Below are 23,729 nucleotides of genomic sequence, written 5' to 3'. Positions count from 1 at the left end.
AGGTGCGCAAACCTTTCAGCACCTGCTTGGAGCAAGCTGGATGAGAACTGGCCAATCCCGAAAGAATTGTGGGTACCACATGGTTTTCCTCTAGCTCGTCAGTTGCAGGTGCACATCCCGTCTGGGACGAGCCTGCTCGTGCCTCCGGCCAAGGCTTCTTTTATTCTATTTCGAATATGGAACACAGACCTCATGGCAGCATTAAGGCATCTCTGCGAAATTGCTCTTTCCAGCTCTCCAAGATCCCCGAATTCCATGTAGGAGCAGCACCCTTCAACTTGTTGAGGGAAAGCTTCCCCGTCCCGTCCACCTGAGCACCCTTTGCCACATCCACTTCCACGAATCATGTACAAATGATACGCTTCTCACTCACAGCAATCTTCACCGCAGGCGTCCCTGCACTTGGAATGACCGCTGGTGTTGCAGGAACTCTCTCGGGTGAAACGCTTGCAGACGCGTCCGACTCCACAGGGCTGGTACTGGAAATCTGAAAATCTTCCTTGTGATGTGCGTCCACCTGATGGCTACTGCTATTCTTTTTATATGACTCTATGTTAGCCAAGCGTTTTAAGGGATCTGGTGCACCACAGTGCCAGATGATGTCTGGGAACAAAGACACCAGAGGCTCTACCGACCTGGGTCTTGTTCCCAGCACACTGAATGACAACTGCATAGGAAATTTCCTTCATCTAGCCTGTCAGTTACACATCTCATTTCCCCTGTTAGAAACTCCCTTCCTCTGCAGTCTGAAAGGCTCTCATTCCAAATCACCTTGAGAAACGCAGAGCGTAGCACTGTGAGAACGACATCGTGGTTGGTGAGTTGAGAAAAGGGGCGCAAACCTTTCAGAACCTGCTTGGAAGAAGCTGGATGAGAGCTGGCCGCTCCCAAAGAGTTGTGGGTATCACATTGCTCTCCTCTAGCTCGTCAGTTGCACGTGCACATCCCGCGTGGGGCCAGCCTGGCCGTGCTTTCCGCCCATGGCTTCTTTACTCCGTTTCGAATACGGAACACAGAGATCGGGGCAGCATGAAGGCAGCTCTGCGAAAGCGCTATTTCCACGTCTCCAAAATAATTGGCTCCTGGTCTTGAACTCCGTGGCAAAACTCCGCACCCAGAAAGGGCAAGGGGCGTAACACAACTTTCACCTAGCTAGAAGGGCACATAACCATTTCCCATAAGGGCGATATATTTACCAGGCCACCAGTAAGGTTTTGCCAGACACGTGGCTTCACACAGCCTGCCAGACGCAGGGCCACATGCCCGTTACCGATACGTGCGGTTCGGTTATGTAGCTGAAACCACCTGGTGGATGACACATTCAGTATGGGACCACTGCAGGCATTCTTATTAGTGTGCATCACGTTTCTATCCTCTAGCCCATAACGGACTTCTGCATTCCTTCTCGGAGCAACACGTTCCTACATGCCCTCTGTGGAGAGGCATGAGCCTCGTTCCGCCCCTGGGACTTGAGCCCACTTTGCTAGCTTCTCTCAGCTTCTAAAGACCAAAGAGATAGAGTGTCTGTGTATGGAAGTTTCGAAAGGAATCGCTTCAAGTGTCCCACGAGAGGGACAGCATCTGGTCACTAAAGGAGCACTGTGGGGAAACCTTGGTTCCGAGAGCTGACGTCAAAGGGATCCCGTTCCTTAGGAAATTCTTCATGGTGTGAGGGAGGAGAAAGCACAAGCTGCCCTTGGCCTGAGGACCGTGCTTCTGTGGAGCTACAAGTCAGAGGGAGACACCTCTACAGAAACTCCGTGGAGAAGCCTCTGAAATGACAAATCTTTTACCTCTGCCATTAGGCTCAGGGGCAAACGTGTGAACGTAACTTCTGTTTCCCGTGGGACGACCTCCTACAGGGAGACATTGCCATACTTTGCAGAGGTACGCCACCAGCACATGGCCAAGTGCCTTTAAAAGAGTTTGCACCGTGTGGGCTTCAGAGCCAAGCCCTTAGAGCGCGTTATTTGAACCCCTGTGCAAGTCGGGTACCACAGGTCTCGCATAGATGACGCTATGTTCTCGAACCAAGGAGTATGTGGTTCCTTCAGGGAAAGCCACATGGTATACCATGCATCCGCCCAGCCAACCTCAGTCATGAGCCTTTCTGAGCAGGGGAGCAACTCGTCTCCCGTACCAGGGGAAAGGCCTCCTTTGCAGTGGGCTTGAGGCCACAGTGGCAAGAAGTGTTTGTAGCGTTCCCTCGTGTGATCGGAAGTGATCTGTGTGAACACAGGTCACCTTAAGCCTCACTCCAAGGACTTTCTGCAGTCAAGGAACAAACACCAACCCAGGATTTCTTTCTCGCACACGGCAATACACAAACCCCGGAATTCCATGTAGGAGCAGCACCCTGCAACTTGTTTTGGGAAGCCTTTCTCGTCCCGTCCACCTGGGCACCCTTTGCTACGCTGCAATTGCAAGAAGCGTGTAAAATGATGATAGGTTTTCACTCACAGCACTCTTCACCGCATGGGACACTGCCCTCGTTATAACCTCCAGTGTTGAAGGAACCCTCTTGGGTGAAACGCTTGCAGACCCATCCGTCTCCGCTGGGCTTGGCATCGGAAGTCTGCAGGGATTCTTTGGGATGTGTGTCCACCTGGTTTCTCCTGCTCTCCTCTGTATGAGGCTCTGTGCTAGCAAAGGGTTTTAAGGGTGCCGATGCACCACAGTGCCAGACAATATCTGGGACCAAAGACACTATGTGCTGGCCCGACCTCGCTCCTGTTCCCAGTACACTGAAGGACAACTGCATAGGAAATTTTCTTCATCTAGCCTGTCAGGTACACATCCCCTTTACCCTGTGAGCAACTCCCTTCCTGTGCAGTCTGCAGGGCTGTCATTCCATATCAGCTTGAGAAACACGGAACGAAGCACTGTTTGCACACACTTGTGCTTTGCGTGTTGAGAAAAGGTGCGCAAACCTTTCAGCACCTGCTTGGAGCAAGCTGGATGAGAACTGGCCAATCCCGAAAGAATTGTGGGTACCACATGGTTTTCCTCTAGCTCGTCAGTTGCAGGTGCACATCCCGTCTGGGACGAGCCTGCTCGTGCCTCCGGCCAAGGCTTCTTTTATTCTATTTCGAATATGGAACACAGACCTCATGGCAGCATTAAGGCATCTCTGCGAAATTGCTCTTTCCAGCTCTCCAAGATCCCCGAATTCCATGTAGGAGCAGCACCCTTCAACTTGTTGAGGGAAAGCTTCCCCGTCCCGTCCACCTGAGCACCCTTTGCCACATCCACTTCCACGAATCATGTACAAATGATACGCTTCTCACTCACAGCAATCTTCACCGCAGGCGTCCCTGCACTTGGAATGACCGCTGGTGTTGCAGGAACTCTCTCGGGTGAAACGCTTGCAGACGCGTCCGACTCCACAGGGCTGGTACTGGAAATCTGAAAATCTTCCTTGTGATGTGCGTCCACCTGATGGCTACTGCTATTCTTTTTATATGACTCTATGTTAGCCAAGCGTTTTAAGGGATCTGGTGCACCACAGTGCCAGATGATGTCTGGGAACAAAGACACCAGAGGCTCTACCGACCTGGGTCTTGTTCCCAGCACACTGAATGACAACTGCATAGGAAATTTCCTTCATCTAGCCTGTCAGTTACACATCTCATTTCCCCTGTTAGAAACTCCCTTCCTCTGCAGTCTGAAAGGCTCTCATTCCAAATCACCTTGAGAAACGCAGAGCGTAGCACTGTGAGAACGACATCGTGGTTGGTGAGTTGAGAAAAGGGGCGCAAACCTTTCAGAACCTGCTTGGAAGAAGCTGGATGAGAGCTGGCCGCTCCCAAAGAGTTGTGCGTATCACATTGCTCTCCTCTAGCTCGTCAGTTGCACGTGCACATCCCGCGTGGGGCCAGCCTGGCCGTGCTTTCCGCCCATGGCTTCTTTACTCCGTTTCGAATACGGAACACAGAGATCGGGGCAGCATGAAGGCAGCTCTGCGAAAGCGCTATTTCCACGTCTCCAAAATAATTGGCTCCTGGTCTTGAACTCCGTGGCAAAACTCCGCACCCAGAAAGGGCAAGGGGCGTAACACAACTTTCACCTAGCTAGAAGGGCACATAACCATTTCCCATAAGGGCGATATATTTACCAGGCCACCAGTAAGGTTTTGCCAGACACGTGGCTTCACACAGCCTGCCAGACGCAGGGCCACATGCCCGTTACCGATACGTGCGGTTCGGTTATGTAGCTGAAACCACCTGGTGGATGACACATTCAGTATGGGACCACTGCAGGCATTCTTATTAGTGTGCATCACGTTTCTATCCTCTAGCCCATAACGGACTTCTGCATTCCTTCTCGGAGCAACACGTTCCTACATGCCCTCTGTGGAGAGGCATGAGCCTCGTTCCGCCCCTGGGACTTGAGCCCACTTTGCTAGCTTCTCTCAGCTTCTAAAGACCAAAGAGATAGAGTGTCTGTGTATGGAAGTTTCGAAAGGAATCGCTTCAAGTGTCCCACGAGAGGGACAGCATCTGGTCACTAAAGGAGCACTGTGGGGAAACCTTGGTTCCGAGAGCTGACGTCAAAGGGATCCCGTTCCTTAGGAAATTCTTCATGGTGTGAGGGAGGAGAAAGCACAAGCTGCCCTTGGCCTGAGGACCGTGCTTCTGTGGAGCTACAAGTCAGAGGGAGACACCTCTACAGAAACTCCGTGGAGAAGCCTCTGAAATGACAAATCTTTTACCTCTGCCATTAGGCTCAGGGGCAAACGTGTGAACGTAACTTCTGTTTCCCGTGGGACGACCTCCTACAGGGAGACATTGCCATACTTTGCAGAGGTACGCCACCAGCACATGGCCAAGTGCCTTTAAAAGAGTTTGCACCGTGTGGGCTTCAGAGCCAAGCCCTTAGAGCGCGTTATTTGAACCCCTGTGCAAGTCGGGTACCACAGGTCTCGCATAGATGACGCTATGTTCTCGAACCAAGGAGTATGTGGTTCCTTCAGGGAAAGCCACATGGTATACCATGCATCCGCCCAGCCAACCTCAGTCATGAGCCTTTCTGAGCAGGGGAGCAACTCGTCTCCCGTACCAGGGGAAAGGCCTCCTTTGCAGTGGGCTTGAGGCCACAGTGGCAAGAAGTGTTTGTAGCGTTCCCTCGTGTGATCGGAAGTGATCTGTGTGAACACAGGTCACCTTAAGCCTCACTCCAAGGACTTTCTGCAGTCAAGGAACAAACACCAACCCAGGATTTCTTTCTCGCACACGGCAATACACAAACCCCGGAATTCCATGTAGGAGCAGCACCCTGCAACTTGTTTTGGGAAGCCTTTCTCGTCCCGTCCACCTGGGCACCCTTTGCTACGCTGCAATTGCAAGAAGCGTGTAAAATGATGATAGGTTTTCACTCACAGCACTCTTCACCGCATGGGACACTGCCCTCGTTATAACCTCCAGTGTTGAAGGAACCCTCTTGGGTGAAACGCTTGCAGACCCATCCGTCTCCGCTGGGCTTGGCATCGGAAGTCTGCAGGGATTCTTTGGGATGTGTGTCCACCTGGTTTCTCCTGCTCTCCTCTGTATGAGGCTCTGTGCTAGCAAAGGGTTTTAAGGGTGCCGATGCACCACAGTGCCAGACAATATCTGGGACCAAAGACACTATGTGCTGGCCCGACCTCGCTCCTGTTCCCAGTACACTGAAGGACAACTGCATAGGAAATTTTCTTCATCTAGCCTGTCAGGTACACATCCCCTTTACCCTGTGAGCAACTCCCTTCCTGTGCAGTCTGCAGGGCTGTCATTCCATATCAGCTTGAGAAACACGGAACGAAGCACTGTTTGCACACACTTGTGCTTTGCGTGTTGAGAAAAGGTGCGCAAACCTTTCAGCACCTGCTTGGAGCAAGCTGGATGAGAACTGGCCAATCCCGAAAGAATTGTGGGTACCACATGGTTTTCCTCTAGCTCGTCAGTTGCAGGTGCACATCCCGTCTGGGACGAGCCTGCTCGTGCCTCCGGCCAAGGCTTCTTTTATTCTATTTCGAATATGGAACACAGACCTCATGGCAGCATTAAGGCATCTCTGCGAAATTGCTCTTTCCAGCTCTCCAAGATCCCCGAATTCCATGTAGGAGCAGCACCCTTCAACTTGTTGAGGGAAAGCTTCCCCGTCCCGTCCACCTGAGCACCCTTTGCCACATCCACTTCCACGAATCATGTACAAATGATACGCTTCTCACTCACAGCAATCTTCACCGCAGGCGTCCCTGCACTTGGAATGACCGCTGGTGTTGCAGGAACTCTCTCGGGTGAAACGCTTGCAGACGCGTCCGACTCCACAGGGCTGGTACTGGAAATCTGAAAATCTTCCTTGTGATGTGCGTCCACCTGATGGCTACTGCTATTCTTTTTATATGACTCTATGTTAGCCAAGCGTTTTAAGGGATCTGGTGCACCACAGTGCCAGATGATGTCTGGGAACAAAGACACCAGAGGCTCTACCGACCTGGGTCTTGTTCCCAGCACACTGAATGACAACTGCATAGGAAATTTCCTTCATCTAGCCTGTCAGTTACACATCTCATTTCCCCTGTTAGAAACTCCCTTCCTCTGCAGTCTGAAAGGCTCTCATTCCAAATCACCTTGAGAAACGCAGAGCGTAGCACTGTGAGAACGACATCGTGGTTGGTGAGTTGAGAAAAGGGGCGCAAACCTTTCAGAACCTGCTTGGAAGAAGCTGGATGAGAGCTGGCCGCTCCCAAAGAGTTGTGGGTATCACATTGCTCTCCTCTAGCTCGTCAGTTGCACGTGCACATCCCGCGTGGGGCCAGCCTGGCCGTGCTTTCCGCCCATGGCTTCTTTACTCCGTTTCGAATACGGAACACAGAGATCGGGGCAGCATGAAGGCAGCTCTGCGAAAGCGCTATTTCCACGTCTCCAAAATAATTGGCTCCTGGTCTTGAACTCCGTGGCAAAACTCCGCACCCAGAAAGGGCAAGGGGCGTAACACAACTTTCACCTAGCTAGAAGGGCACATAACCATTTCCCATAAGGGCGATATATTTACCAGGCCACCAGTAAGGTTTTGCCAGACACGTGGCTTCACACAGCCTGCCAGACGCAGGGCCACATGCCCGTTACCGATACGTGCGGTTCGGTTATGTAGCTGAAACCACCTGGTGGATGACACATTCAGTATGGGACCACTGCAGGCATTCTTATTAGTGTGCATCACGTTTCTATCCTCTAGCCCATAACGGACTTCTGCATTCCTTCTCGGAGCAACACGTTCCTACATGCCCTCTGTGGAGAGGCATGAGCCTCGTTCCGCCCCTGGGACTTGAGCCCACTTTGCTAGCTTCTCTCAGCTTCTAAAGACCAAAGAGATAGAGTGTCTGTGTATGGAAGTTTCGAAAGGAATCGCTTCAAGTGTCCCACGAGAGGGACAGCATCTGGTCACTAAAGGAGCACTGTGGGGAAACCTTGGTTCCGAGAGCTGACGTCAAAGGGATCCCGTTCCTTAGGAAATTCTTCATGGTGTGAGGGAGGAGAAAGCACAAGCTGCCCTTGGCCTGAGGACCGTGCTTCTGTGGAGCTACAAGTCAGAGGGAGACACCTCTACAGAAACTCCGTGGAGAAGCCTCTGAAATGACAAATCTTTTACCTCTGCCATTAGGCTCAGGGGCAAACGTGTGAACGTAACTTCTGTTTCCCGTGGGACGACCTCCTACAGGGAGACATTGCCATACTTTGCAGAGGTACGCCACCAGCACATGGCCAAGTGCCTTTAAAAGAGTTTGCACCGTGTGGGCTTCAGAGCCAAGCCCTTAGAGCGCGTTATTTGAACCCCTGTGCAAGTCGGGTACCACAGGTCTCGCATAGATGACGCTATGTTCTCGAACCAAGGAGTATGTGGTTCCTTCAGGGAAAGCCACATGGTATACCATGCATCCGCCCAGCCAACCTCAGTCATGAGCCTTTCTGAGCAGGGGAGCAACTCGTCTCCCGTACCAGGGGAAAGGCCTCCTTTGCAGTGGGCTTGAGGCCACAGTGGCAAGAAGTGTTTGTAGCGTTCCCTCGTGTGATCGGAAGTGATCTGTGTGAACACAGGTCACCTTAAGCCTCACTCCAAGGACTTTCTGCAGTCAAGGAACAAACACCAACCCAGGATTTCTTTCTCGCACACGGCAATACACAAACCCCGGAATTCCATGTAGGAGCAGCACCCTGCAACTTGTTTTGGGAAGCCTTTCTCGTCCCGTCCACCTGGGCACCCTTTGCTACGCTGCAATTGCAAGAAGCGTGTAAAATGATGATAGGTTTTCACTCACAGCACTCTTCACCGCATGGGACACTGCCCTCGTTATAACCTCCAGTGTTGAAGGAACCCTCTTGGGTGAAACGCTTGCAGACCCATCCGTCTCCGCTGGGCTTGGCATCGGAAGTCTGCAGGGATTCTTTGGGATGTGTGTCCACCTGGTTTCTCCTGCTCTCCTCTGTATGAGGCTCTGTGCTAGCAAAGGGTTTTAAGGGTGCCGATGCACCACAGTGCCAGACAATATCTGGGACCAAAGACACTATGTGCTGGCCCGACCTCGCTCCTGTTCCCAGTACACTGAAGGACAACTGCATAGGAAATTTTCTTCATCTAGCCTGTCAGGTACACATCCCCTTTACCCTGTGAGCAACTCCCTTCCTGTGCAGTCTGCAGGGCTGTCATTCCATATCAGCTTGAGAAACACGGAACGAAGCACTGTTTGCACACACTTGTGCTTTGCGTGTTGAGAAAAGGTGCGCAAACCTTTCAGCACCTGCTTGGAGCAAGCTGGATGAGAACTGGCCAATCCCGAAAGAATTGTGGGTACCACATGGTTTTCCTCTAGCTCGTCAGTTGCAGGTGCACATCCCGTCTGGGACGAGCCTGCTCGTGCCTCCGGCCAAGGCTTCTTTTATTCTATTTCGAATATGGAACACAGACCTCATGGCAGCATTAAGGCATCTCTGCGAAATTGCTCTTTCCAGCTCTCCAAGATCCCCGAATTCCATGTAGGAGCAGCACCCTTCAACTTGTTGAGGGAAAGCTTCCCCGTCCCGTCCACCTGAGCACCCTTTGCCACATCCACTTCCACGAATCATGTACAAATGATACGCTTCTCACTCACAGCAATCTTCACCGCAGGCGTCCCTGCACTTGGAATGACCGCTGGTGTTGCAGGAACTCTCTCGGGTGAAACGCTTGCAGACGCGTCCGACTCCACAGGGCTGGTACTGGAAATCTGAAAATCTTCCTTGTGATGTGCGTCCACCTGATGGCTACTGCTATTCTTTTTATATGACTCTATGTTAGCCAAGCGTTTTAAGGGATCTGGTGCACCACAGTGCCAGATGATGTCTGGGAACAAAGACACCAGAGGCTCTACCGACCTGGGTCTTGTTCCCAGCACACTGAATGACAACTGCATAGGAAATTTCCTTCATCTAGCCTGTCAGTTACACATCTCATTTCCCCTGTTAGAAACTCCCTTCCTCTGCAGTCTGAAAGGCTCTCATTCCAAATCACCTTGAGAAACGCAGAGCGTAGCACTGTGAGAACGACATCGTGGTTGGTGAGTTGAGAAAAGGGGCGCAAACCTTTCAGAACCTGCTTGGAAGAAGCTGGATGAGAGCTGGCCGCTCCCAAAGAGTTGTGGGTATCACATTGCTCTCCTCTAGCTCGTCAGTTGCACGTGCACATCCCGCGTGGGGCCAGCCTGGCCGTGCTTTCCGCCCATGGCTTCTTTACTCCGTTTCGAATACGGAACACAGAGATCGGGGCAGCATGAAGGCAGCTCTGCGAAAGCGCTATTTCCACGTCTCCAAAATAATTGGCTCCTGGTCTTGAACTCCGTGGCAAAACTCCGCACCCAGAAAGGGCAAGGGGCGTAACACAACTTTCACCTAGCTAGAAGGGCACATAACCATTTCCCATAAGGGCGATATATTTACCAGGCCACCAGTAAGGTTTTGCCAGACACGTGGCTTCACACAGCCTGCCAGACGCAGGGCCACATGCCCGTTACCGATACGTGCGGTTCGGTTATGTAGCTGAAACCACCTGGTGGATGACACATTCAGTATGGGACCACTGCAGGCATTCTTATTAGTGTGCATCACGTTTCTATCCTCTAGCCCATAACGGACTTCTGCATTCCTTCTCGGAGCAACACGTTCCTACATGCCCTCTGTGGAGAGGCATGAGCCTCGTTCCGCCCCTGGGACTTGAGCCCACTTTGCTAGCTTCTCTCAGCTTCTAAAGACCAAAGAGATAGAGTGTCTGTGTATGGAAGTTTCGAAAGGAATCGCTTCAAGTGTCCCACGAGAGGGACAGCATCTGGTCACTAAAGGAGCACTGTGGGGAAACCTTGGTTCCGAGAGCTGACGTCAAAGGGATCCCGTTCCTTAGGAAATTCTTCATGGTGTGAGGGAGGAGAAAGCACAAGCTGCCCTTGGCCTGAGGACCGTGCTTCTGTGGAGCTACAAGTCAGAGGGAGACACCTCTACAGAAACTCCGTGGAGAAGCCTCTGAAATGACAAATCTTTTACCTCTGCCATTAGGCTCAGGGGCAAACGTGTGAACGTAACTTCTGTTTCCCGTGGGACGACCTCCTACAGGGAGACATTGCCATACTTTGCAGAGGTACGCCACCAGCACATGGCCAAGTGCCTTTAAAAGAGTTTGCACCGTGTGGGCTTCAGAGCCAAGCCCTTAGAGCGCGTTATTTGAACCCCTGTGCAAGTCGGGTACCACAGGTCTCGCATAGATGACGCTATGTTCTCGAACCAAGGAGTATGTGGTTCCTTCAGGGAAAGCCACATGGTATACCATGCATCCGCCCAGCCAACCTCAGTCATGAGCCTTTCTGAGCAGGGGAGCAACTCGTCTCCCGTACCAGGGGAAAGGCCTCCTTTGCAGTGGGCTTGAGGCCACAGTGGCAAGAAGTGTTTGTAGCGTTCCCTCGTGTGATCGGAAGTGATCTGTGTGAACACAGGTCACCTTAAGCCTCACTCCAAGGACTTTCTGCAGTCAAGGAACAAACACCAACCCAGGATTTCTTTCTCGCACACGGCAATACACAAACCCCGGAATTCCATGTAGGAGCAGCACCCTGCAACTTGTTTTGGGAAGCCTTTCTCGTCCCGTCCACCTGGGCACCCTTTGCTACGCTGCAATTGCAAGAAGCGTGTAAAATGATGATAGGTTTTCACTCACAGCACTCTTCACCGCATGGGACACTGCCCTCGTTATAACCTCCAGTGTTGAAGGAACCCTCTTGGGTGAAACGCTTGCAGACCCATCCGTCTCCGCTGGGCTTGGCATCGGAAGTCTGCAGGGATTCTTTGGGATGTGTGTCCACCTGGTTTCTCCTGCTCTCCTCTGTATGAGGCTCTGTGCTAGCAAAGGGTTTTAAGGGTGCCGATGCACCACAGTGCCAGACAATATCTGGGACCAAAGACACTATGTGCTGGCCCGACCTCGCTCCTGTTCCCAGTACACTGAAGGACAACTGCATAGGAAATTTTCTTCATCTAGCCTGTCAGGTACACATCCCCTTTACCCTGTGAGCAACTCCCTTCCTGTGCAGTCTGCAGGGCTGTCATTCCATATCAGCTTGAGAAACACGGAACGAAGCACTGTTTGCACACACTTGTGCTTTGCGTGTTGAGAAAAGGTGCGCAAACCTTTCAGCACCTGCTTGGAGCAAGCTGGATGAGAACTGGCCAATCCCGAAAGAATTGTGGGTACCACATGGTTTTCCTCTAGCTCGTCAGTTGCAGGTGCACATCCCGTCTGGGACGAGCCTGCTCGTGCCTCCGGCCAAGGCTTCTTTTATTCTATTTCGAATATGGAACACAGACCTCATGGCAGCATTAAGGCATCTCTGCGAAATTGCTCTTTCCAGCTCTCCAAGATCCCCGAATTCCATGTAGGAGCAGCACCCTTCAACTTGTTGAGGGAAAGCTTCCCCGTCCCGTCCACCTGAGCACCCTTTGCCACATCCACTTCCACGAATCATGTACAAATGATACGCTTCTCACTCACAGCAATCTTCACCGCAGGCGTCCCTGCACTTGGAATGACCGCTGGTGTTGCAGGAACTCTCTCGGGTGAAACGCTTGCAGACGCGTCCGACTCCACAGGGCTGGTACTGGAAATCTGAAAATCTTCCTTGTGATGTGCGTCCACCTGATGGCTACTGCTATTCTTTTTATATGACTCTATGTTAGCCAAGCGTTTTAAGGGATCTGGTGCACCACAGTGCCAGATGATGTCTGGGAACAAAGACACCAGAGGCTCTACCGACCTGGGTCTTGTTCCCAGCACACTGAATGACAACTGCATAGGAAATTTCCTTCATCTAGCCTGTCAGTTACACATCTCATTTCCCCTGTTAGAAACTCCCTTCCTCTGCAGTCTGAAAGGCTCTCATTCCAAATCACCTTGAGAAACGCAGAGCGTAGCACTGTGAGAACGACATCGTGGTTGGTGAGTTGAGAAAAGGGGCGCAAACCTTTCAGAACCTGCTTGGAAGAAGCTGGATGAGAGCTGGCCGCTCCCAAAGAGTTGTGGGTATCACATTGCTCTCCTCTAGCTCGTCAGTTGCACGTGCACATCCCGCGTGGGGCCAGCCTGGCCGTGCTTTCCGCCCATGGCTTCTTTACTCCGTTTCGAATACGGAACACAGAGATCGGGGCAGCATGAAGGCAGCTCTGCGAAAGCGCTATTTCCACGTCTCCAAAATAATTGGCTCCTGGTCTTGAACTCCGTGGCAAAACTCCGCACCCAGAAAGGGCAAGGGGCGTAACACAACTTTCACCTAGCTAGAAGGGCACATAACCATTTCCCATAAGGGCGATATATTTACCAGGCCACCAGTAAGGTTTTGCCAGACACGTGGCTTCACACAGCCTGCCAGACGCAGGGCCACATGCCCGTTACCGATACGTGCGGTTCGGTTATGTAGCTGAAACCACCTGGTGGATGACACATTCAGTATGGGACCACTGCAGGCATTCTTATTAGTGTGCATCACGTTTCTATCCTCTAGCCCATAACGGACTTCTGCATTCCTTCTCGGAGCAACACGTTCCTACATGCCCTCTGTGGAGAGGCATGAGCCTCGTTCCGCCCCTGGGACTTGAGCCCACTTTGCTAGCTTCTCTCAGCTTCTAAAGACCAAAGAGATAGAGTGTCTGTGTATGGAAGTTTCAAAAGGAATCGCTTCAAGTGTCCCACGAGAGGGACAGCATCTGGTCACTAAAGGAGCACTGTGGGGAAACCTTGGTTCCGAGAGCTGACGTCAAAGGGATCCCGTTCCTTAGGAAATTCTTCATGGTGTGAGGGAGGAGAAAGCACAAGCTGCCCTTGGCCTGAGGACCGTGCTTCTGTGGAGCTACAAGTCAGAGGGAGACACCTCTACAGAAACTCCGTGGAGAAGCCTCTGAAATGACAAATCTTTTACCTCTGCCATTAGGCTCAGGGGCAAACGTGTGAACGTAACTTCTGTTTCCCGTGGGACGACCTCCTACAGGGAGACATTGCCATACTTTGCAGAGGTACGCCACCAGCACATGGCCAAGTGCCTTTAAAAGAGTTTGCACCGTGTGGGCTTCAGAGCCAAGCCCTTAGAGCGCGTTATTTGAACCCCTGTGCAAGTCGGGTACCACAGGTCTCGCATAGATGACGCTATGTTCTCGAACCAAGGAGTATGTGGTTCCTTCAGGGAAAGCCACATGGTATACCATGCATCCGCCCAGCCAACCTCAGTCATGAGCCTTTCTGAGCAGGGGAGCAACTCGTCTCCCGTACCAGGGGAAAGGCCTCCTTTGCAGTGGGCTTGAGGCCACAGTGGCAAGAAGTGTTTGTAGCGTTCCCTCGTGTGATCGGAAGTGATCTGTGTGAACACAGGTCACCTTAAGCCTCACTCCAAGGACTTTCTGCAGTCAAGGAACAAACACCAACCCAGGATTTCTTTCTCGCACACGGCAATACACAAACCCCGGAATTCCATGTAGGAGCAGCACCCTGCAACTTGTTTTGGGAAGCCTTTCTCGTCCCGTCCACCTGGGCACCCTTTGCTACGCTGCAATTGCAAGAAGCGTGTAAAATGATGATAGGTTTTCACTCACAGCACTCTTCACCGCATGGGACACTGCCCTCGTTATAACCTCCAGTGTTGAAGGAACCCTCTTGGGTGAAACGCTTGCAGACCCATCCGTCTCCGCTGGGCTTGGCATCGGAAGTCTGCAGGGATTCTTTGGGATGTGTGTCCACCTGGTTTCTCCTGCTCTCCTCTGTATGAGGCTCTGTGCTAGCAAAGGGTTTTAAGGGTGCCGATGCACCACAGTGCCAGACAATATCTGGGACCAAAGACACTATGTGCTGGCCCGACCTCGCTCCTGTTCCCAGTACACTGAAGGACAACTGCATAGGAAATTTTCTTCATCTAGCCTGTCAGGTACACATCCCCTTTACCCTGTGAGCAACTCCCTTCCTGTGCAGTCTGCAGGGCTGTCATTCCATATCAGCTTGAGAAACACGGAACGAAGCACTGTTTGCACACACTTGTGCTTTGCGTGTTGAGAAAAGGTGCGCAAACCTTTCAGCACCTGCTTGGAGCAAGCTGGATGAGAACTGGCCAATCCCGAAAGAATTGTGGGTACCACATGGTTTTCCTCTAGCTCGTCAGTTGCAGGTGCACATCCCGTCTGGGACGAGCCTGCTCGTGCCTCCGGCCAAGGCTTCTTTTATTCTATTTCGAATATGGAACACAGACCTCATGGCAGCATTAAGGCATCTCTGCGAAATTGCTCTTTCCAGCTCTCCAAGATCCCCGAATTCCATGTAGGAGCAGCACCCTTCAACTTGTTGAGGGAAAGCTTCCCCGTCCCGTCCACCTGAGCACCCTTTGCCACATCCACTTCCACGAATCATGTACAAATGATACGCTTCTCACTCACAGCAATCTTCACCGCAGGCGTCCCTGCACTTGGAATGACCGCTGGTGTTGCAGGAACTCTCTCGGGTGAAACGCTTGCAGACGCGTCCGACTCCACAGGGCTGGTACTGGAAATCTGAAAATCTTCCTTGTGATGTGCGTCCACCTGATGGCTACTGCTATTCTTTTTATATGACTCTATGTTAGCCAAGCGTTTTAAGGGATCTGGTGCACCACAGTGCCAGATGATGTCTGGGAACAAAGACACCAGAGGCTCTACCGACCTGGGTCTTGTTCCCAGCACACTGAATGACAACTGCATAGGAAATTTCCTTCATCTAGCCTGTCTGTTACACATCTCATTTCCCCTGTTAGAAACTCCCTTCCTCTGCAGTCTGAAAGGCTCTCATTCCAAATCACCTTGAGAAACGCAGAGCGTAGCACTGTGAGAACGACATCGTGGTTGGTGAGTTGAGAAAAGGGGCGCAAACCTTTCAGAACCTGCTTGGAAGAAGCTGGATGAGAGCTGGCCGCTCCCAAAGAGTTGTGGGTATCACATTGCTCTCCTCTAGCTCGTCAGTTGCACGTGCACATCCCGCGTGGGGCCAGCCTGGCCGTGCTTTCCGCCCATGGCTTCTTTACTCCGTTTCGAATACGGAACACAGAGATCGGGGCAGCATGAAGGCAGCTCTGCGAAAGCGCTATTTCCACGTCTCCAAAATAATTGGCTCCTGGTCTTGAACTCCGTGGCAAAACTCCGCACCCAGAAAGGGCAAGGGGCGTAACACAACTTTCACCTAGCTAGAAGGGCACATAACCATTTCCCATAAGGGCGATATATTTACCAGGCCACCAGTAAGGTTTTGCCAGACACGTGGCTTCACACAGCCTGCCAGACGCAGGGCCACATGCCCGTTACCGATACGTGCGGTTCGGTTATGTAGCTGAAACCACCTGGTGGATGACACATTCAGTATGGGACCACTGCAGGCATTCTTATTAGTGTGCATCACGTTTCTATCCTCTAGCCCATAACGGACTTCTGCATTCCTTCTCGGAGCAACACGTTCCTACATGCCCTCTGTGGAGAGGCATGAGCCTCGTTCCGCCCCTGGGACTTGAGCCCACTTTGCTAGCTTCTCTCAGCTTCTAAAGACCAAAGAGATAGAGTGTCTGTGTATGGAAGTTTCGAAAGGAATCGCTTCAAGTGTCCCACGAGAGGGACAGCATCTGGTCACTAAAGGAGCACTGTGGGGAAACCTTGGTTCCGAGAGCTGACGTCAAAGGGATCCCGTTCCTTAGGAAATTCTTCATGGTGTGAGGGAGGAGAAAGCACAAGCTGCCCTTGGCCTGAGGACCGTGCTTCTGTGGAGCTACAAGTCAGAGGGAGACACCTCTACAGAAACTCCGTGGAGAAGCCTCTGAAATGACAAATCTTTTACCTCTGCCATTAGGCTCAGGGGCAAACGTGTGAACGTAACTTCTGTTTCCCGTGGGACGACCTCCTACAGGGAGACATTGCCATACTTTGCAGAGGTACGCCACCAGCACATGGCCAAGTGCCTTTAAAAGAGTTTGCACCGTGTGGGCTTCAGAGCCAAGCCCTTAGAGCGCGTTATTTGAACCCCTGTGCAAGTCGGGTACCACAGGTCTCGCATAGATGACGCTATGTTCTCGAACCAAGGAGTATGTGGTTCCTTCAGGGAAAGCCACATGGTATACCATGCATCCGCCCAGCCAACCTCAGTCATGAGCCTTTCTGAGCAGGGGAGCAACTCGTCTCCCGTACCAGGGGAAAGGCCTCCTTTGCAGTGGGCTTGAGGCCACAGTGGCAAGAAGTGTTTGTAGCGTTCCCTCGTGTGATCGGAAGTGATCTGTGTGAACACAGGTCACCTTAAGCCTCACTCCAAGGACTTTCTGCAGTCAAGGAACAAACACCAACCCAGGATTTCTTTCTCGCACACGGCAATACACAAACCCCGGAATTCCATGTAGGAGCAGCACCCTGCAACTTGTTTTGGGAAGCCTTTCTCGTCCCGTCCACCTGGGCACCCTTTGCTACGCTGCAATTGCAAGAAGCGTGTAAAATGATGATAGGTTTTCACTCACAGCACTCTTCACCGCATGGGACACTGCCCTCGTTATAACCTCCAGTGTTGAAGGAACCCTCTTGGGTGAAACGCTTGCAGACCCATCCGTCTCCGCTGGGCTTGGCATCGGAAGTCTGCAGGGATTCTTTGGGATGTGTGTCCACCTGGTTTCTCCTGCTCTCCTCTGTATGAGGCTCTGTGCTAGCAAAGGGTTTTAAGGGTGCCGATGCACCACAGTGCCAGACAATATCTGGGACCAAAGACACTATGTGCTGGCCCGACCTCGCTCCTGTTCCCAGTACACTGAAGGACAACTGCATAGGAAATTTTCTTCATCTAGCCTGTCAGGTACACATCCCCTTTACCCTGTGAGCAACTCCCTTCCTGTGCAGTCTGCAGGGCTGTCATTCCATATCAGCTTGAGAAACACGGAACGAAGCACTGTTTGCACACACTTGTGCTTTGCGTGTTGAGAAAAGGTGCGCAAACCTTTCAGCACCTGCTTGGAGCAAGCTGGATGAGAATTGGCCAATCCCGAAAGAATTGTGGGTACCACATGGTTTTCCTCTAGCTCGTCAGTTGCAGGTGCACATCCCGTCTGGGACGAGCCTGCTCGTGCCTCCGGCCAAGGCTTCTTTTATTCTATTTCGAATATGGAACACAGACCTCATGGCAGCATTAAGGCATCTCTGCGAAATTGCTCTTTCCAGCTCTCCAAGATCCCCGAATTCCATGTAGGAGCAGCACCCTTCAACTTGTTGAGGGAAAGCTTCCCCGTCCCGTCCACCTGAGCACCCTTTGCCACATCCACTTCCACGAATCATGTACAAATGATACGCTTCTCACTCACAGCAATCTTCACCGCAGGCGTCCCTGCACTTGGAATGACCGCTGGTGTTGCAGGAACTCTCTCGGGTGAAACGCTTGCAGACGCGTCCGACTCCACAGGGCTGGTACTGGAAATCTGAAAATCTTCCTTGTGATGTGCGTCCACCTGATGGCTACTGCTATTCTTTTTATATGACTCTATGTTAGCCAAGCGTTTTAAGGGATCTGGTGCACCACAGTGCCAGATGATGTCTGGGAACAAAGACACCAGAGGCTCTACCGACCTGGGTCTTGTTCCCAGCACACTGAATGACAACTGCATAGGAAATTTCCTTCATCTAGCCTGTCAGTTACACATCTCATTTCCCCTGTTAGAAACTCCCTTCCTCTGCAGTCTGAAAGGCTCTCATTCCAAATCACCTTGAGAAACGCAGAGCGTAGCACTGTGAGAACGACATCGTGGTTGGTGAGTTGAGAAAAGGGGCGCAAACCTTTCAGAACCTGCTTGGAAGAAGCTGGATGAGAGCTGGCCGCTCCCAAAGAGTTGTGGGTATCACATTGCTCTCCTCTAGCTCGTCAGTTGCACGTGCACATCCCGCGTGGGGCCAGCCTGGCCGTGCTTTCCGCCCATGGCTTCTTTACTCCGTTTCGAATACGGAACACAGAGATCGGGGCAGCATGAAGGCAGCTCTGCGAAAGCGCTATTTCCACGTCTCCAAAATAATTGGCTCCTGGTCTTGAACTCCGTGGCAAAACTCCGCACCCAGAAAGGGCAAGGGGCGTAACACAACTTTCACCTAGCTAGAAGGGCACATAACCATTTCCCATAAGGGCGATATATTTACCAGGCCACCAGTAAGGTTTTGCCAGACACGTGGCTTCACACAGCCTGCCAGACGCAGGGCCACATGCCCGTTACCGATACGTGCGGTTCGGTTATGTAGCTGAAACCACCTGGTGGATGACACATTCAGTATGGGACCACTGCAGGCATTCTTATTAGTGTGCATCACGTTTCTATCCTCTAGCCCATAACGGACTTCTGCATTCCTTCTCGGAGCAACACGTTCCTACATGCCCTCTGTGGAGAGGCATGAGCCTCGTTCCGCCCCTGGGACTTGAGCCCACTTTGCTAGCTTCTCTCAGCTTCTAAAGACCAAAGAGATAGAGTGTCTGTGTATGGAAGTTTCGAAAGGAATCGCTTCAAGTGTCCCACGAGAGGGACAGCATCTGGTCACTAAAGGAGCACTGTGGGGAAACCTTGGTTCCGAGAGCTGACGTCAAAGGGATCCCGTTCCTTAGGAAATTCTTCATGGTGTGAGGGAGGAGAAAGCACAAGCTGCCCTTGGCCTGAGGACCGTGCTTCTGTGGAGCTACAAGTCAGAGGGAGACACCTCTACAGAAACTCCGTGGAGAAGCCTCTGAAATGACAAATCTTTTACCTCTGCCATTAGGCTCAGGGGCAAACGTGTGAACGTAACTTCTGTTTCCCGTGGGACGACCTCCTACAGGGAGACATTGCCATACTTTGCAGAGGTACGCCACCAGCACATGGCCAAGTGCCTTTAAAAGAGTTTGCACCGTGTGGGCTTCAGAGCCAAGCCCTTAGAGCGCGTTATTTGAACCCCTGTGCAAGTCGGGTACCACAGGTCTCGCATAGATGACGCTATGTTCTCGAACCAAGGAGTATGTGGTTCCTTCAGGGAAAGCCACATGGTATACCATGCATCCGCCCAGCCAACCTCAGTCATGAGCCTTTCTGAGCAGGGGAGCAACTCGTCTCCCGTACCAGGGGAAAGGCCTCCTTTGCAGTGGGCTTGAGGCCACAGTGGCAAGAAGTGTTTGTAGCGTTCCCTCGTGTGATCGGAAGTGATCTGTGTGAACACAGGTCACCTTAAGCCTCACTCCAAGGACTTTCTGCAGTCAAGGAACAAACACCAACCCAGGATTTCTTTCTCGCACACGGCAATACACAAACCCCGGAATTCCATGTAGGAGCAGCACCCTGCAACTTGTTTTGGGAAGCCTTTCTCGTCCCGTCCACCTGGGCACCCTTTGCTACGCTGCAATTGCAAGAAGCGTGTAAAATGATGATAGGTTTTCACTCACAGCACTCTTCACCGCATGGGACACTGCCCTCGTTATAACCTCCAGTGTTGAAGGAACCCTCTTGGGTGAAACGCTTGCAGACCCATCCGTCTCCGCTGGGCTTGGCATCGGAAGTCTGCAGGGATTCTTTGGGATGTGTGTCCACCTGGTTTCTCCTGCTCTCCTCTGTATGAGGCTCTGTGCTAGCAAAGGGTTTTAAGGGTGCCGATGCACCACAGTGCCAGACAATATCTGGGACCAAAGACACTATGTGCTGGCCCGACCTCGCTCCTGTTCCCAGTACACTGAAGGACAACTGCATAGGAAATTTTCTTCATCTAGCCTGTCAGGTACACATCCCCTTTACCCTGTGAGCAACTCCCTTCCTGTGCAGTCTGCAGGGCTGTCATTCCATATCAGCTTGAGAAACACGGAACGAAGCACTGTTTGCACACACTTGTGCTTTGCGTGTTGAGAAAAGGTGCGCAAACCTTTCAGCACCTGCTTGGAGCAAGCTGGATGAGAACTGGCCAATCCCGAAAGAATTGTGGGTACCACATGGTTTTCCTCTAGCTCGTCAGTTGCAGGTGCACATCCCGTCTGGGACGAGCCTGCTCGTGCCTCCGGCCAAGGCTTCTTTTATTCTATTTCGAATATGGAACACAGACCTCATGGCAGCATTAAGGCATCTCTGCGAAATTGCTCTTTCCAGCTCTCCAAGATCCCCGAATTCCATGTAGGAGCAGCACCCTTCAACTTGTTGAGGGAAAGCTTCCCCGTCCCGTCCACCTGAGCACCCTTTGCCACATCCACTTCCACGAATCATGTACAAATGATACGCTTCTCACTCACAGCAATCTTCACCGCAGGCGTCCCTGCACTTGGAATGACCGCTGGTGTTGCAGGAACTCTCTCGGGTGAAACGCTTGCAGACGCGTCCGACTCCACAGGGCTGGTACTGGAAATCTGAAAATCTTCCTTGTGATGTGCGTCCACCTGATGGCTACTGCTATTCTTTTTATATGACTCTATGTTAGCCAAGCGTTTTAAGGGATCTGGTGCACCACAGTGCCAGATGATGTCTGGGAACAAAGACACCAGAGGCTCTACCGACCTGGGTCTTGTTCCCAGCACACTGAATGACAACTGCATAGGAAATTTCCTTCATCTAGCCTGTCAGTTACACATCTCATTTCCCCTGTTAGAAACTCCCTTCCTCTGCAGTCTGAAAGGCTCTCATTCCAAATCACCTTGAGAAACGCAGAGCGTAGCACTGTGAGAACGACATCGTGGTTGGTGAGTTGAGAAAAGGGGCGCAAACCTTTCAGAACCTGCTTGGAAGAAGCTGGATGAGAGCTGGCCGCTCCCAAAGAGTTGTGGGTATCACATTGCTCTCCTCTAGCTCGTCAGTTGCACGTGCACATCCCGCGTGGGGCCAGCCTGGCCGTGCTTTCCGCCCATGGCTTCTTTACTCCGTTTCGAATACGGAACACAGAGATCGGGGCAGCATGAAGGCAGCTCTGCGAAAGCGCTATTTCCACGTCTCCAAAATAATTGGCTCCTGGTCTTGAACTCCGTGGCAAAACTCCGCACCCAGAAAGGGCAAGGGGCGTAACACAACTTTCACCTAGCTAGAAGGGCACATAACCATTTCCCATAAGGGCGATATATTTACCAGGCCACCAGTAAGGTTTTGCCAGACACGTGGCTTCACACAGCCTGCCAGACGCAGGGCCACATGCCCGTTACCGATACGTGCGGTTCGGTTATGTAGCTGAAACCACCTGGTGGATGACACATTCAGTATGGGACCACTGCAGGCATTCTTATTAGTGTGCATCACGTTTCTATCCTCTAGCCCATAACGGACTTCTGCATTCCTTCTCGGAGCAACACGTTCCTACATGCCCTCTGTGGAGAGGCATGAGCCTCGTTCCGCCCCTGGGACTTGAGCCCACTTTGCTAGCTTCTCTCAGCTTCTAAAGACCAAAGAGATAGAGTGTCTGTGTATGGAAGTTTCGAAAGGAATCGCTTCAAGTGTCCCACGAGAGGGACAGCATCTGGTCACTAAAGGAGCACTGTGGGGAAACCTTGGTTCCGAGAGCTGACGTCAAAGGGATCCCGTTCCTTAGGAAATTCTTCATGGTGTGAGGGAGGAGAAAGCACAAGCTGCCCTTGGCCTGAGGACCGTGCTTCTGTGGAGCTACAAGTCAGAGGGAGACACCTCTACAGAAACTCCGTGGAGAAGCCTCTGAAATGACAAATCTTTTACCTCTGCCATTAGGCTCAGGGGCAAACGTGTGAACGTAACTTCTGTTTCCCGTGGGACGACCTCCTACAGAGAGACATTGCCATACTTTGCAGAGGTACGCCACCAGCACATGGCCAAGTGCCTTTAAAAGAGTTTGCACCGTGTGGGCTTCAGAGCCAAGCCCTTGGAGCGCGTTATTTGAACCCCTGTGCAAGTCGGGTACCACAGGTCTCGCATAGATGACGCTATGTTCTCGAACCAAGGAGTATGTGGTTCCTTCAGGGAAAGCCACATGGTATACCATGCATCCGCCCAGCCAACCTCAGTCATGAGCCTTTCTGAGCAGGGGAGCAACTCGTCTCCCGTACCAGGGGAAAGGCCTCCTTTGCAGTGGGCTTGAGGCCACAGTGGCAAGAAGTGTTTGTAGCGTTCCCTCGTGTGATCGGAAGTGATCTGTGTGAACACAGGTCACCTTAAGCCTCACTCCAAGGACTTTCTGCAGTCAAGGAACAAACACCAACCCAGGATTTCTTTCTCGCACACGGCAATACACAAACCCCGGAATTCCATGTAGGAGCAGCACCCTGCAACTTGTTTTGGGAAGCCTTTCTCGTCCCGTCCACCTGAGCACCCTTTGCTACGCTGCAATTGCAAGAAGCGTGTAAAATGATGATAGGTTTTCACTCACAGCACTCTTCACCGCATGGGACACTGCCCTCGTTATAACCTCCAGTGTTGAAGGAACCCTCTTGGGTGAAACGCTTGCAGACCCATCCGTCTCCGCTGGGCTTGGCATCGGAAGTCTGCAGGGATTCTTTGGGATGTGTGTCCACCTGGTTTCTCCTGCTCTCCTCTGTATGAGGCTCTGTGCTAGCAAAGGGTTTTAAGGGTGCCGATGCACCACAGTGCCAGACAATATCTGGGACCAAAGACACTATGTGCTGGCCCGACCTCGCTCCTGTTCCCAGTACACTGAAGGACAACTGCATAGGAAATTTTCTTCATCTAGCCTGTCAGGTACACATCCCCTTTACCCTGTGAGCAACTCCCTTCCTGTGCAGTCTGCAGGGCTGTCATTCCATATCAGCTTGAGAAACACGGAACGAAGCACTGTTTGCACACACTTGTGCTTTGCGTGTTGAGAAAAGGTGCGCAAACCTTTCAGCACCTGCTTGGAGCAAGCTGGATGAGAACTGGCCAATCCCGAAAGAATTGTGGGTACCACATGGTTTTCCTCTAGCTCGTCAGTTGCAGGTGCACATCCCGTCTGGGACGAGCCTGCTCGTGCCTCCGGCCAAGGCTTCTTTTATTCTATTTCGAATATGGAACACAGACCTCATGGCAGCATTAAGGCATCTCTGCGAAATTGCTCTTTCCAGCTCTCCAAGATCCCCGAATTCCATGTAGGAGCAGCACCCTTCAACTTGTTGAGGGAAAGCTTCCCCGTCCCGTCCACCTGAGCACCCTTTGCCACATCCACTTCCACGAATCATGTACAAATGATACGCTTCTCACTCACAGCAATCTTCAC

This window comes from Balaenoptera ricei, chromosome X (genome assembly GCF_028023285.1).
Source record: "Balaenoptera ricei isolate mBalRic1 chromosome X, mBalRic1.hap2, whole genome shotgun sequence".
Taxonomy (NCBI): domain Eukaryota; kingdom Metazoa; phylum Chordata; class Mammalia; order Artiodactyla; family Balaenopteridae; genus Balaenoptera; species Balaenoptera ricei.
Note: the sequence above shows the minus strand (reverse complement) of the source record.